Source organism: Carya illinoinensis, chromosome 6 (assembly GCF_018687715.1).
Source record: "Carya illinoinensis cultivar Pawnee chromosome 6, C.illinoinensisPawnee_v1, whole genome shotgun sequence".
NCBI lineage: Eukaryota > Viridiplantae > Streptophyta > Magnoliopsida > Fagales > Juglandaceae > Carya > Carya illinoinensis.
Window position 1 is genome coordinate 23,950,001 of NC_056757.1, and position 15,764 is coordinate 23,965,764.

The 15,764-nt window shown below is 35.8% G+C and overlaps 1 long non-coding RNA gene across 1 annotated transcript; it reads right to left on the bottom strand.

The window, feature by feature from the left end:
- Positions 1-1,694: 1,694 nt before the first annotated feature.
- Positions 1,695-4,167, bottom strand: LOC122313947. Its single transcript, XR_006243555.1, has 2 exons — positions 3,815-4,167; positions 1,695-2,047 (listed from the first exon to the last, which is right to left on the bottom strand). It is a non-coding gene; the product is annotated as an uncharacterized LOC122313947 (long non-coding RNA).
- Positions 4,168-15,764: the final 11,597 nt, after the last annotated feature.

Consider the following 15,764-nt stretch of genomic DNA (forward strand, 5'->3'; position numbering starts at 1 on the left):
TCTTTGTTTTTCAGCAATCCGCTCGAGCTCCCTGTCGAGCAGCAGTCGAGCGTTTGAATCTGCCTGAATTTGCTCGAGCGGCCAAAAGCCTTCGCTCGAGTGAACTTGTAAAATCTACAATATGAAATTTTGCAAGTCATCAATCCATCTCCATCTAAAATGTCAAGGAGCATTTTGTTGTCACTTGGCAAATATGACACATGTCAACAAATGAAAAACTGATGCGTGTCGTACTTATTACATTTAATCTAATTTCTTTTAAAAATATAAGAAGTAAATTTTGAAATATTAAAAAATCAAAACAATTAAACAACAAGTTAAATATTAAAAAACTACGTGAAAATGAAAAAATAGAGTAAATCTTCTAACTAGTCATACAATTAAAGGGCTAAAAAAATTAAAGGGCTAAAAAATGGGCTGAACAAAAAAGCCGCATGGCACGACCTGCCCGAAAGAATCGACCCAACCCGACCTGAAAAAACATCGGATCGAGCATGTAAAAAGTGGAACCGGAATTAACCATACCCGTTATGCTTCTAATTGGGTAATACCTGATACCCGTTTATTAACCGAAAGATAACAAGGTGGAAGATGACGATAAACGCGAGCTCCAGATGCAGGCAATAGAATTTCCAACTCGTTGGGAACCACAAGGGCAGCAGCAATAAGAGTAATTTTTACAACACAAGACAAAGTTCCCATAAAATTATGATCAAATTCTGATTTGTAGACTGGAAATAAAAGTCCAAAAACAAACCCATGTACAAAAACATTTTCCATAAATTTATGAAGATTCTTAGCATAAGAACAATCGAAACGGAAACGTAGATCCCAAACTTCGCAATCTCAATGACTCCCTTTGAAGTTCCCATAGAGGACATTTTTCCATCGCCAAAATAACGAAACTAAATTAAACATAAACTACTTCAAGGAGATTTTAATTCAACTCCCCCACGAGAGGAGTTACACTGCGGTGCAAGGTTTGTGAAGCCGAGGATTGGCAATGTGGGCTTCTGGAGAGTTATAAGTGTAGCTACAAAATTAGGCCGACGAGCTCTAAGTTTCTAATAGTTTTAGTGGGCTCAACGTTTACGTCATTTAGGATCCTATACATCCATGATAAATCTGGGCCTCCTTCTACCTCTAAAAAGTGATGCAGTTTTTTTTTTTTCCTCTTCTGTGATGCAGTTCTTCAACATCAATAATTATTTTTAATCAAATACTTTCAGCATTTATCATTTTAAAAATATCTTCCTTTTATTTTTGTTATATATTTTTAAAAAATGGGTTCAGAATACCCAACTATTCTGAAAACAATTCGGGTTGGGTAATTGGTTTTTTGGTTGATCTAAATAGCCCCTTCATTGGGTCGGATTGGATCGATTGAACAGTCCTACTCAAAAAAGCCTCCAATTTTTTTTGCTACGTGGGCCACTCATTGGGCTAACAATGGGATAGAATGGCACGCAATCAAAAACACCCATGGAAGCCATCTCGCCCAAATTAGTTCCCTCAACCCCCCTCTCGCCCAAATCTCTCACCCCTTGTAACAACCTCGTCCTGGGAAGGGTGGAATCACTACGTACATACCTCTCCCTCTATAGTAATCTTTTTCTTTTTTTTCCTAGTAATATGCGATCAGCATGAATATGACACACATATACTCTAAATTTCTAATTTAATAAAGGAACACCTGATAAAAGTTCTATTTAACATTCCTCCATAAAACAGACTCTCAAAGTCTATCATCCTTTCATAAAAACATAATTATTCTAGTTAGAAAGAGACTTCATCTCTACCATGTACAAGAAGACATTAAGTCAATATATAAAGGTTTACCATGACCCCACCATAATGGTTATACTATACCAAAAGATACATGATTTAAAGTCAAACACAACAAAATGTCCCTACAAGGGACCCATCCCAACATAAAAACAACATCCATAGACCATTATCCATGTAAGGTTGAACCAACAGAAAAGACACTAAACGTCTGCCTCTCCCTCTCCAGTAATGCCCTGCTTCCCAGCCTTTTCGTCATTACCTGAACGTTTAAAATATAAACACAAAGTGAGTCTAATACTCAGTAAGCATTACACCATGCTGTTGGCGTACTAATCATCTATTCTTTTTCTTTTGAAAACATGCATACATAAACATTTAATTAGTACTTTTATACATAATATTTAAACAATATTTTCATGCATAAACATTCAAACAGTACTTTCATGCATAAAAATTTAAACAGTGCTTTCATGCATAAACTGTTAAGAGTTTAGTCATGCTTTCATGCACACACTTACTTCATACTTTCATGCATACGTTTAAATCATACTTTCATGCATACATTTATATCATACTTTTATGCATACCTTAACTTTCATCTTTCACTTTCATTTGGTCGGTATACACTATTACGCCTCGTGTATTGGGTTTAGCAGTTTTTTGGACCTAGACTCCGCCCTTGGCCGCAGGTTAGGAATCCCTTTCCGTCAGGGTGCAGCACTGGGTACACCACTAATACTACTTACCTGGCATTACAATCTGTCTCGTCCTTTGATACCATTATTCATTTATCAGTCATGACTATTATGTAGTTTCATACATTAGAACATTCATTTCCTTTCAGTCCTTTCTTTCTTTCATTCAATCCTTTACTTTTCAATCCTTTTCATTTAACAGTTCATTAATAGAAAAAACATTATTTAAAAGAATGAGCTTAAACATCATCTTTCATGCAATTGCGTATTTTCATACCTTAACATTCTTTTCATTTCTTTTCCTTTCTTTGCAGTCAAACATTTTCATTATCTTTTCTTAGTCCGATGCATATGCATTTTAATTTTAGAAAAAGAAAATTTCATGTCATGCTTACATATAAGTAGGGCATTAGTTATTTTAAAGAGCATGTATGAAAATCTCATGACTTAGAATCTACGTGCATGCATTACCTTATACACATATAAACAATTATAATCGATAGGGTGCTTAACAGAGGCTAACAAGAAAGGCTTGTACATAGAATATACATTTACAATTTCTTTACAAGAACATTTGAAGAGAGAGACATTCTTTCATAAGAGAACTTTGTGTAAAAGCATGGTCATAGTTACTTATCTCTAAGCTCCTCGATACTTCCAATCATCAATATAAATCCTATTTCAATAAATAATAAACGTGTTAATACTCATCAAATGTCCTTTAGGCCTCCCTTTAAACCAAAAAGCTATAATATTACAATCTAACATCCTTTCTACCCTTAATATTATCTTAATTAACTAACCTTTTGTCCAATCTTTACAAGAGTAACATAATTAATACTAGAGCATGTTATACTCTAACTGCACAAGCAATATTTAATAGTTTAGATAACATATCCCATTAAAATTAAACATAGCATAAAGTATAGTAAATTACCCATTAAAAAGTTTGTAAAACCTTTAAACAATCAAGCTTATGCTTTACCCATTTAATACCTTTCGAAAGCAAGGTATAAATTATAAAACCCAAGCAAAACCTCTAAATAAATCTCAACATAGTACACATGGCATTAACATATATATATATATATATATATCAAAAGATCAACTAACATCAATTATGTATAATCAAGTTAATTATTAAAATACCATTTTCAAATATAGAAGAAATACATAGCAAATTCTCTAAATAAATTTCGGTTTGGGCCAAAAACAAAGCATACATGTTTATTTGCAATATAAGAATTTAAATACATCAGAATATAAGCTAAACAATTTAGTTAGCTTCCAAAATCACATCAAAAGCAAAGGAGTTCAATTAAGATTTATACCTTAAGCTCTTAACTTCTTTCAAGAGGTAAAGTGGAGGTCCAAAACTTGAAGAAAAATGAGAGGAACTTGATTTCTTGAAGAGGAGAAGAAGAGAAGGAAAATGGCGTTTGCTATGGCTTGGGGAAGGAAGAAAAATTTTCTTTCTTTTTTTGTGAGTCACACGGCTTGAAGGGTGGACATGAAGCTATGGTTTTTCCTTACACTTGAAGATGAGAAGAAGAAGAAGAGGGGAAAAAGGAGAAGGCGTTGGTGAGGTTTTGAAGGAAAAAGGAAATGAGTTCTTTCTTAGCTTAGGACCAACGGTTCAAGAGATAAAGGCTTAATTGTCTTTTGGTCAAAGCTTGTCTCACAAGCTTGTGATGATGATCGACGGTTTCAACAAGGAGATAGGAATTTATGTCACTTGGTCAAAGCTTATCTCACAAATTTGTAAGGATGACCAATGGATAAGGAGAAGACTTGAAGGATTTGTCTTTTGTCTTTTTCCCTTCTTTGATTGCTTTAGGTGTAGACTTGGAGGAAGGAAGAAGATTTATTCCTCTTTGCTTAAAGTAACCTACGGAAAAGGGAAGGAGAATCATTTTAAGACTTAGTCAAAGCTTACTTAAGAAGCTAGGTGAAATGGATGGTTAGGATTAATTGTAGAAAAATAATTACTTCACCTACCGAATCCAATGGTAGGAATCATTTGGGTTCTTTCATAAATAATACAAATTTGAGGGGCTTTAAGAGAAAATTCTATAAGGCCTTACAATCATGTATTTAATTTATTTTAATAACTCATGTAAAAATAAAAGCACACCTATCTTAAAATAAAATAATAAGATAATAAAAACAATCTTTATCTTAAAATTTTAATTTAAAGAATTAATAAAAAATGAAATGGCGTAAGGACCTACATAATAAGACTCGGGTATTACAACTCTCCCCTCCTAAAAAGCAATCTCGTCATTGAGATTGAACGTACTTCAAAGGAAAAAGGTGGGATACTTTTCCCTCGTACTGCCCTCATGCTCCCATGTCACCTCTCGTTTGATGTGGTGGATCCACATCACTTTGACCATCAGGATTGTTTTGGTGCGAAGCACTAGAACCTCCCAATCCAAGATTCGGACCGGCACTTCCTCATATGAGAAATCTTTGTGCACTGGCACATAATCCAATACGTGTAGGGTTATGCACATATTTCTGAAACATTGAAATATGGAAAACATCATGCATGGTCGTAAACTCTGGAGGTAGTGCAAGTCGATAAGCAACTGTTCCTATCGTTTCCAAGATCTCCAACCTCAAAGTGTAGCTCCTTCGTTCAACAGTCCGCATTGATGCTCTCCTGATGACTATTATTGTATGCAAACTCAACCAACGATAAGTACTTAATCATACTCCCATTAAAATCCAAGATGCAAGCCCGTAACATGTCCTTTAATATCTGGATTGTTCTTTTAGATTGGCCATCCATCTAAGGGTGGAAAGTAGTGCTATATGTCAACTCTGTCCTCAAATTCTTTTACACACTCTTCCAGAATGATGACGTAAACTGTGAATTTCGATCTGACACAATCTTGGATGGAACCCCATGTAATCTTACTATCTCTCAAACCTACTGTTATGCTAATCTGCTCGTTGAATAGGTCATCTGAATAAGGATGAAGTGAGCTATCTTGGACAACCTATTGACAATCACCCAGCTGAGTCTTATCCTCCTTGGGTCTTAGGAAATCCCATTACAAAATCCATACTGATCTCGTCCCATGGCCAAACCAAGATTGGCAATAGTTTTAGTGTTCCTAAAAGTCTAGGATGCTTAGCCTTAACCATCAGGCATGTCAGACATTGAGCTACAAAATTAGCTACCTCCCTCTCATTCAGCTCCACCAGTAGTGTTGTCTCAGGTCTCAATACATCTTGGTGCTAACCGGATGCACTGTATATAAAGACCTGTGCACCTTCCTCAGTAGTATATCCCGTAATTCTTTCTCTGCCATTACACAAGGTCTCCTCTTGAACCGCAGGGACCCATCTTTAGAAACCACAAAGTCAAGTTGTTTCCTTTATGAAAACCTCTGTCTTGATCTTATGGAGGTTGACATCTTCACTCTGAGTAGCTTTAATCTAGTCCAATACAGTCAGACTAAGAATCAGGGTACATAAACCTTGTGTGTACATCCCTCACCATCTCCACTCCAAGCTTCTCCATGTCCAGGCGAATAAATTTATGAGGGGTGTACATGCTCGCAAGGGTACTAGAAGAAAACTTCCTACTGAGGCATCTATTACAATATTAGTCTGGTCGGAATGGTAGTTGATAGTACAGTCATAATTCTTTGTTAGCTTTAACCACTTGCGATGTCTCACATTTAATTCTTTTTGAATAAAGAAATATTCAAGACTCTCATGATTCATGTAGATCTCGCAGCGCTCCATGTACAAGTAATGTCGCCAAATCTTTAAGGCAAAGACAACTACTACTAGCTCTAGGTCATGGGTTGGGCAGTTGCACTCATAATCCTTGAGTTGGCGTGAGGCATATGCTACAACTCTCCTACGATTATCAAGACACATCCCAACCCTTGGTGTGACTCGTCGTTGTATCTCACGAAATCACCTATACCCGAAGGTATAGTCAAAATAGGCGCAGTCACAAGCTTCCCTTTCAACTCCTGGAAGCTCTTCTCACTCTCCTCAGTTCATATAAATTTCTCCCCTTGCCTAGTGAGCTTTGTCATGGGGACTGCAATATGGGAAAAACCTTTGACAAATCTCTGGTAATACCCCACAAGACCCAAGAAGTTCCTGATCTCCTGGACCATCTTAGGTTTAAGCCATTCTACAATTGCCTTGACCTCTAGAGGATCCACAGAAATCCCATCTTTCAACACTATGTGGCTAAGTAAAGATATCTTTTGTAGCCAAAACTCACGCTTAGTCAGTTTGGCATACAATTTCTTCTCCCTTAAAATTTGTAGGACCACTTCCACGTGCTTTGCATGCTCCTCTGAGCTCTTAGAATAAACCAGGATATCGTCAATAAATACGACAAAGAATTGGTCGATGTACTCCTATAGAATATACAGTTCATTAAACCCAAAAAGGCCGCTGGAGTATTAGTCCATCCAAAGGACATTACTAGAAATTCATAATGTCCATACCTTGTCCTGAAGGCAGTCTTAGGAGCATCTTCTGCCTTAATCTTCAATTGCTGGTATCCTGAACAAAGATCGATCTTTGAGAATACCTATGCTCCTTGAAGTTGATTGAAGAGATCATCGATCCAAGGTAACGGATACCAATTCTTAATGGTCAGCCGTTCAATTCTCTATAATCACTGCAAAGGTGCAATGATTCATCTTTCTTTTCACAAAAAGAACTTGTGCTCCCTACAATGACATGCTACGGAAAATAAAGTCCTTCTTCAATAACTCATACAACTGATCCTCAAGCTCCTTGAGCTTTACAAGTGCCATCCGGTAGGGTGTTTTGGAGATTGGCGTCATTCCCAGTATAAGATCTCTCGAAAACTCAAATCTCTCTATCCGGAGGTAAGCCAGGTAGCTCATCCAGAAAGACATCAGGGAACTCTCTCACTACCTCGATATCCATAAGTTGTGGCTTATTTGGTTAAGACATAACCAAATTAACCAAGAATCCCACAAAACCCTTCTTCAGCTTCTTCATGGCCTATAGTGCGAAAACCAACTTGGGCTTAGGGCACTTACTTGCTGCACAGAAGTGGAACTCTGTCTCACTTGGTGGTCTAAAGACCACTCTCTTCTTGAAGCACTCCATGCGGGCATGTTGCTTAGACAACTAGTCCATGCCCAAAAGGCATCGAACTCCCCATATCGAATAGAATTAAATCACCAATGAGGTGCCAACCTTGCATCTCTATCGTGCATCCCTTCAATACAGATCTACAATTTACAAAGTCTCCAAGTGGGTTAGAAACGGACACCACACACTCTAAGGACTCGAGGGCCCACTCACTTAAACATGCTACTTATGGAATATAAAGAGTGCGTAACAATAGAATCACCCAATACTAATGCACGATCGAAAAATAGCGGGGAATCGGTTAGTGAAAGCTTCTTTAAATATCACCTACGAAATTGGAGTTGCCTCGCTTAACTCTTGCAGAATAAGCCCTTGAGTAGACTTATAACACCTGTTTTCCAAGTCAAATAAGTTTTAAGTAGCGAATTCCACCTTCTCTTGTTTCGTATGAGAGACTACGCAATTCTCTAGCCGCTCGATCCAGTTGTTAGCATCTACTTCGCTACACTTTCCATCAAACACCAGAGGGCGCTATCTACCAAATAGTTTGAAGGTGGTTGAACGTTGGGTTTGTCATTGCGTCTCGTGTGTCCACCAATAGCTATTTATACCAGGCATGTGGCTGCATTGGTGAGGTCCCCCGTAACTCTCAGAAGCTCCTACTAACTCTCTATATTATGGGAACAAAGTCGCCCCCTAGCATCTGTCTTTCTTAGTATTGCCAAGAGGTGTCATAGTAAAATACATATAACAGTAACAATGGCAATGGACACATATGAAACAATTTTGCATGACTTGCAATCATTTTAGCATAATTCATGATACACAATAAGAAAATACCTTTTAAACTTGCTACGGAGCTTGGCATACTTTAGAGAGAGGACTTTAGCTTAGTTCATCCCAAAAGTCTACAGAACCTTATAACCTTTGCTCTAATACCAACCTTGTAACAACCTCGCCCTGGGACGGGTGGAATCACTACGTACATACCTCTCCCTCTACAGTAATCTTCTTTTTTTTTTCTAGTAATATGCGAGCAGCATGAACATGACACGTGTACTCTAAATTTCTAATTTAATAAAGGAACACCTGATAGACATTTTATTTAACATTCCTCCATAAATAGACTCTCAGAGTCTATCATCCTTTCATAAAAACATAATTGTTCTAGTTAGAAAGAGACTTCATCTCTACCATACAAACAAGAAAGCACTAAGTCAATATAAAAGGGTTTACCATCACCCCCACCATAACGTTATACCATACCAAAAGATACATGGTTTAAAGTCAAACATAAAAACAACATCTATAGACATAACCCATTATCCATGTAAGGTCAAACCAACAGAGAAGACACTAAACGTCTGCCTCTTCCTCTGCAGTAATGCCCTGCTCCCTAGCCTTTCATCATTACCTGGACATTTCAAACATAAACACAAAGTGAGTTTAATACTCAGTAAGCATTACACCATGCCATTAACATACTAATCATCTATTCTTTTTCTTTTGAAAATATATATAGATAAAACATTTAAATAGTACTTTTATGCATAACATTTAAACAATACTTTCATGCATAAACATTTAAACAGTACTTTCATGCATAAACAGTTAAAAGTTTAGTCATGCTTTCATGCACACACTTACTTCATACTTTCATGCATACGTTTAAATTATACTTTCATGCATACATTTACATCATACTTTCATGCATACCTTTACTTTCATCTTTAACTTTCATTTGGCCGGTACACACTATTACGCCCCGTGTGTTGGGATTAGCAGTCTTTTGGATCTAGACTCTGCCCGTGGCTGCAGGTTAGGAATCCCTTTCCGTCAGAGTGTAGCACTGGGTACACTGCCAGTACTACTTACTCGACATTACAATCTGCCCCGTCCTTTGGTACCATCATTCATTAATCAGTCATGACCATTACGTAATTTCATACATTAAAACATTCATTTCCTTTCAGCCATTTCTTTCTTTCATTAAGTCCTTTACTTTTCAGTCCTTTTCATTTAACAGTTCATTAATAGAAAAAATGTTACTTAAAAGAATGAGCTTAAACATCATCTTTCATGCAGTTATGTATTTTTATAACTTAACATTCTTTTCATTTCTTTTCCTTTCTTTCCAGTCAAACATTTTCATTATCTTTTCTTAGTCCAATGCATATTCATTTTCTTTTTGGAAAAAGAACATTTCATGCCATGCTTATAAGTGGGGCATTAGTTATTTGAAAGAACATGTATGAAAATCTCATGATTTAGAATTTGCGTGCATGCATTACCTTATACACATACAAACAATTATAATTGATAAGGTGCTTAGGACCATTGAAGAGATAAAGCTTAATTGCCTTTTGGTCAGCTTGTCTCACAACCTTGGGATGATGACCAACGGTTTCAACAAGGAGATAGGGATTTATGTCACTTGGTCAAAACTTATCTCACAAGCTTGTAAGGATGACCAACGGATAAGGAGAAGACTTGAAGGATTTGTCTTATGTCTTTTTCCCTTATTTGATTGCTTTAGGTGTAGACTTGGAGGAAGGAAGAAGATTTATTCCTCTTTGCTTAAAATAACCAACAAAAAGGGGAAGGAGAATTACTTTAAGACTTAGTCAAAGCTTACCTAAGAAGCTAGGTGAAATGGGTGGCTAATATTAATTGTAGAAAGAAAATTACTTCACCTACCGATTCCAATGGTAGAAATCATTTGGCCTCTTTCATAAATAATACAAATTTGAGGGGCTTTAAGATAAAATACTATAAGGCCTTAAAAATCATGTACTTATTTTATTTTAATAACCCACATAAAAATAAAAACACACACATCTTAAAATAAAAAAATAAAATAATAAGATAATAAAAACAATCTTTATCTTAAAATTTTAATTTAAAGAATTAATAAAAAATGAAATGACGTAAGGATCTACGTAGTAAGCCTCGGGTATTACAACCCTACCCCTCTATCCCATCAACGTTGTAAACCTCTCTCCCATCAATGATGTTTTTAATGCCTTACTTCTAGTGCTAATTAAATTAAAATTTAAAACAGATTTACTCTTAATTTAAACTAGTGAAAATTTTGGATTTTAACATCAAAATGAAGCTCATCCCCATGCCAAGAATTACACCAAGAAACAAACCATTTCTACAATGAGGAGGACAACAATGAGTGGTGGCTATGTCAGATTGGCTAGCTAGATGACGGACCGGCTGCATTGAACTGGTAATGGTGGCTGCGTCAGACTGGCTGCATCGAATTGGTAGTGGTCATCTGCTGGTGGTAGCAACGGGTGGTGGAACTAGTAGTGGTCATCTGGTGGTTGCGACAACACAACTCATTAGGTAGGAAAGGTAGAGGGAAGGGAGACTTATTTCCTTTCGTAAGGTTTTTAATTTTAGGTGGAAATCCCATGTGGTGAACCTTATGGTATTAACTTATGTAATACTAAGATAGCACCTTCTTATTGGATGTTGTTAAAGGACTGAAACCAACTTGTATTGTTCCAAAGCGTTTCTAAAAAATAAAAAAATAAAAAAATAAAAAAAAATAAAAAAAGGTCTTCTCTATATGGATAGGGGTTCTAGGCAGACCCCCACTTCTGGCTCGCTTAGCACGTCTGATCGTCCTCATATGGGGTTGGGCAGGCAGGCGAATAGGAAAGAAGAAAAAGATGAAGAAGAAAAGGTTGAGGCTAGGTGTGCGGTTGGGGTAGTTGAAAAACTTACTAAACAACACCATTCCGGAACACAAGTTCTAGACCATTCCTCTTAGCCTTAGCCCCCACCAATTCTTCATCTCTCTCTCTCTTTCTCTCATCGTGACTTTTTCTGTTCTTCTAGCCTTGCCATCACATACTCTCTCTCTAATTTCTATCTCTTTTCTCTTATGTGATTTGTGATTCATGTTGGCTTGTGTAATCCGAAACTACTTTCTAGGATCATGTTTGGTTTTGGATGCTTAGGCAAAATTGGCCTACAAGTGGGTTAAAGGCGCTTCTAGTGCATTAGGGCAGGGAGGTCAAGTAGCATGTAAGGCCTCCTGCCCATTCGTTGCCTAAATGGGATGGAGATAGTGCGAGGACAAGACCAGTGTGCAAGATAAAAAAATCCCTCCCCCTTCCCCTTGCACCCAGGGGAGGGGGGGTTAGATAGGGTTTGCTACCTACCCACATAGGGCCACTACCCATGGATGGTAAGAGCTTCCTTTCAAGATAGAGAGCGAGATATCTAAGAGGTGTCAATATGTGACATGACCCATATTATCAGACTTATAGATGTACACATGTTATTTATTTTGTATTACTTTGGTTATTCCTTTTATACCCTCACATGTGCATATAAATTCTTTGTATTGTATTTTCTGTTTTACACAAAATAATATCAGGAACAATTTTCTTCAACTTTACTCTCTTCTAGAATGGTATAAGGAGAAAACCCTCTACTTCACTCCTTTTCTTCTATGGCAAGCATAATCGACGATCCTACAAACCCTTACTTTCTTCATGAAGGTGATTGTCTTGGAGCCCTCCTTGTTTTTCAATCACTCATTGGTGAGAATTTTCACACCTGGATAAGGTTGATGACTATGATGCTAATTGCAAAGAACAAATATGCTTTTGTTGATGCAAGTCTGCCTCAACCTACTGAGAATGATCATATGTATGTTCCTTGGATTCACTACAATACTATGGTTTTACTTTGGATTATTAATTCTTTGTCTAAGTTGAAGCAATGTGGAAAGACCTTAAAAAAGATTTTCTCAAGCCAATGGTCCTCATGTTTTTCAATTAAAGAAAGACATTTCCAGTTTGGTTCAAGATCAAGAGAATGTTAATTCCTATTTTACTCATTTGAAAAGTTATTGGGATGAAATACAAAATTTCTATCCAATGCCTAAATGTACTTATGGAGCAGTGCAAACCGTTCTTGATTATAAACAATGTGAATATGTTTTGCAATTCTTGATTGGATTAAATGAATCTTTTGCTAGTGTTCATGGTCAGATCTTGCTTATGGACCCAATACCACACATAAACAAAGTTTTTTCACTTGTTCTTCAAGAAGAATGTCAATGCCCCATCTCTATTTCGACCAGCATTCCTAAAACTGTTGTGATGTTCAGTAAGAGTGTAACTAATAAAAGTTTTTCAAGAAATGGTTCTTCTGGTCATATTCATGGCAAAGATAGGTCTATTTGTCAACATTGTGGTAAAGAAGGCCATACCATTGATAAGTGCTACAGGCTCCATGGTTTCCCACCTGGTTTCAAGTTTACTCGAAACAAGTCTTCCATTGCTAACAATGTTTCTTTTCCAGGTACTTAAGATTCTGTTAAGACTTAGTGTTATCTATAACATAAGAGCAATGTTAGCAAATTCTCGCTTTTTTTCAATCTCAATCCAATTAGCCTATGGCTATTCCATCAATTGAACCTCCATCAAATGATCAACCCATAGCAAGTCAATTTAGCAGTTCTATTTCAAATTTTGCTAATGAACATCTGATTCCACATTTTTCAGGTATATCCAATTCTTTCAATCACTCTATATTCTATTTATCTTTGCCAATCAATCATTTCATCAATTCATGGATAATTGATTCAAGGGAAACTAATCATATGATTAGTTCTTCTTCCTTGTATACCTTAGCTCCATCTATTATTAATTCTTATTTCAAGCTACCAAAAGGACATTTTGTTCATGTGACTCATAATGGCACAGTTGAGCCTGACACAACTTGATAATGAATAAACATATTTGGATTTGATATAAATGAATTTGGGTCAACACGAGTTAACCTAATAAGATATGATTACAAATGAGTTAATTGTGAGTCGACCTGTAAAAATCGAAATCAACCCATATAGCTAGAACAAGTTCTATATTCAATAAGATCATGGATGGCACTCCTCTTCCATCTTCAAATTCTATGAGTGTCTGGATATTTGCCTATGGTTTTGTTGAGATGTAATATTGATATTATCATTTGACTACATATTTAAAAAATATTAACATTTTTTTGTCCATAAGTAATCTTGTTTTTGTGTGGTATTAACTGTCATATGACTGGTAAAAAAAATTATATTAATTTCCTATGTATTACTCATTTGAATATTAATTATGAATTACTTTATCATGAATTTAGTTGTAGTTCTAAATGTGTTATATAGTTATTGTTGTCTAGATGACTAATACAAAAGGAGGTGAATTGAGTTGTATTTAAAAAATTAACAATTATAAATCAAATACATAATACAAAACATGAATAAATATAAAGAGTAAGGGTAAGAGAGAAGTAAATTTAGTATGTTAACGGGGTTCGGCCCCACTGCCTACGTCCTTGCCTCAAGCTACTCCTCGAGGATCTCCAAATTCACTATTCAACCTCCTTCAGTTAGAGATAAAAACTTATTACACCTTTGAACAACACCGCTACAAAGGATCTGTATAGAACACACTCTCTACACTTACAATCACCTTACACATGGTGATTCAACTATTCTCTGTGTCGAACACTTTCTACACACACAAGAGTTATACACATCATTTCACTGATACAAGAGCTGATAATGGGTAGGTTATCACAGAACACTCCTCAATGAGTAAAATAAGAACAATACAGGACAAACTATATCTCTCAAAATGAATAAAGATTAAGGCTCAATGCTTAGAGAAAAGAGAATAAAAATTTTGAATGAATGTTGTATGCTCTTGGTGTTGTAAATTTGAAACTCTTAAATAATCTATTTATAGGCATATGTCAAAAACAACACCATTCACTTTTCAAAAATTTCATTCACTTTTCAAAAATTTCAAATCTAATCTTTTTACTTTTCACATATGACAAAAGGAGTACACTTTACTTTTCAAATTTTTCAAACAAAATCATTTACCTTTTGCATAAGTCAAAAAGAGTATCAATCACTTTCGAAAATATTCAAATAAAGCATGCACATGTGAAAGATGACAATCAATCATCTTTCAAAATTTTCAAATTTAATTTTTAAAATATTCATGCACATGTGAAAAATGTATTTTAATGCTTTATGATAAAAGATTGATTTTGAGCCTTAATCATAATTTCAAATTTTTAAGAGATTTACAATATTATTCTATGAGTTTTAATGTGAACTTGTTTACTTCTTACTTATGCTTGATTCATTGATATGCTTGGCTCTATTGTGTAAACAACTTGAGTTTGAGACTCATTTATTCTTTGAATTCATTTGTTATCATCAAATAATTACACGAAACTTAAAACCTTGGATTCAACAATCTCCCCCTTTTTGATGATGACAAATACTTGATAGAACCTGAAACCTGTATTAATACTTAAGCTCCCTCTTAGAATTTGCATTAATTTTTCAAGTAAAAGTATAAATATAATTCCAAGCATATATAACAAGTTTAGAAATTCGAACAATGTTAATGTTCTAGTCTAAAACTTCTCCCCATCTTGGCATCATTAAAAAGAATCCACAGGAAGTAAATGGATTGAAGAAAACGGTGTATTAGTAAAAACTATAAATAATTGAAAAACTGGAGCCGCACATGACCCGACAAGCACTGCAAAGCCTTGAGGCCTAACTCTATGAATTTAGTGTGACTGGATATTTGAACAATCGCCTGATATTGTTGACAAAAAGATTGAGTGCTCTGAATTTCTATAAAAAAATGATCATTTTCATCCATCAGATACCCAAAAAAAATCACATTTCTCCTTGATATGGGTTCTATTTTTCCATAACGATAGTATGGCTGAGCAATTCTCTTCCATTAATATTCCAGACTTAAATCAGTAACTCTTTATGCCTCAACTATCAATTTTTTCTCCTGAGGCCGTCAATACCATGATAGGAGCAGAGATCCATGTTTCTAGTAGGGTTGATTCTGAGATTGTTGCAGAATCAAGAATGCTTAGTGCTCAATATGCTGCATCTGTTACGACCATGTCTCGGAGGTTAATGGCAAGGGTGAGTGAGGTTGTGTAACAGCCCGCTAGAAATTCAATGGTGGAATTTCTATAGATTTTAGGAATCTAGTGAAAACCCCATAAGTTTTTACGAATCGACCAATCGCACAGGTTTTAATCTGTCAACATAGTCAGTGTTATCACTCAATACGGTGACAGAATTGCATTTTTAATTGTTTGAGGCAGTTAAAA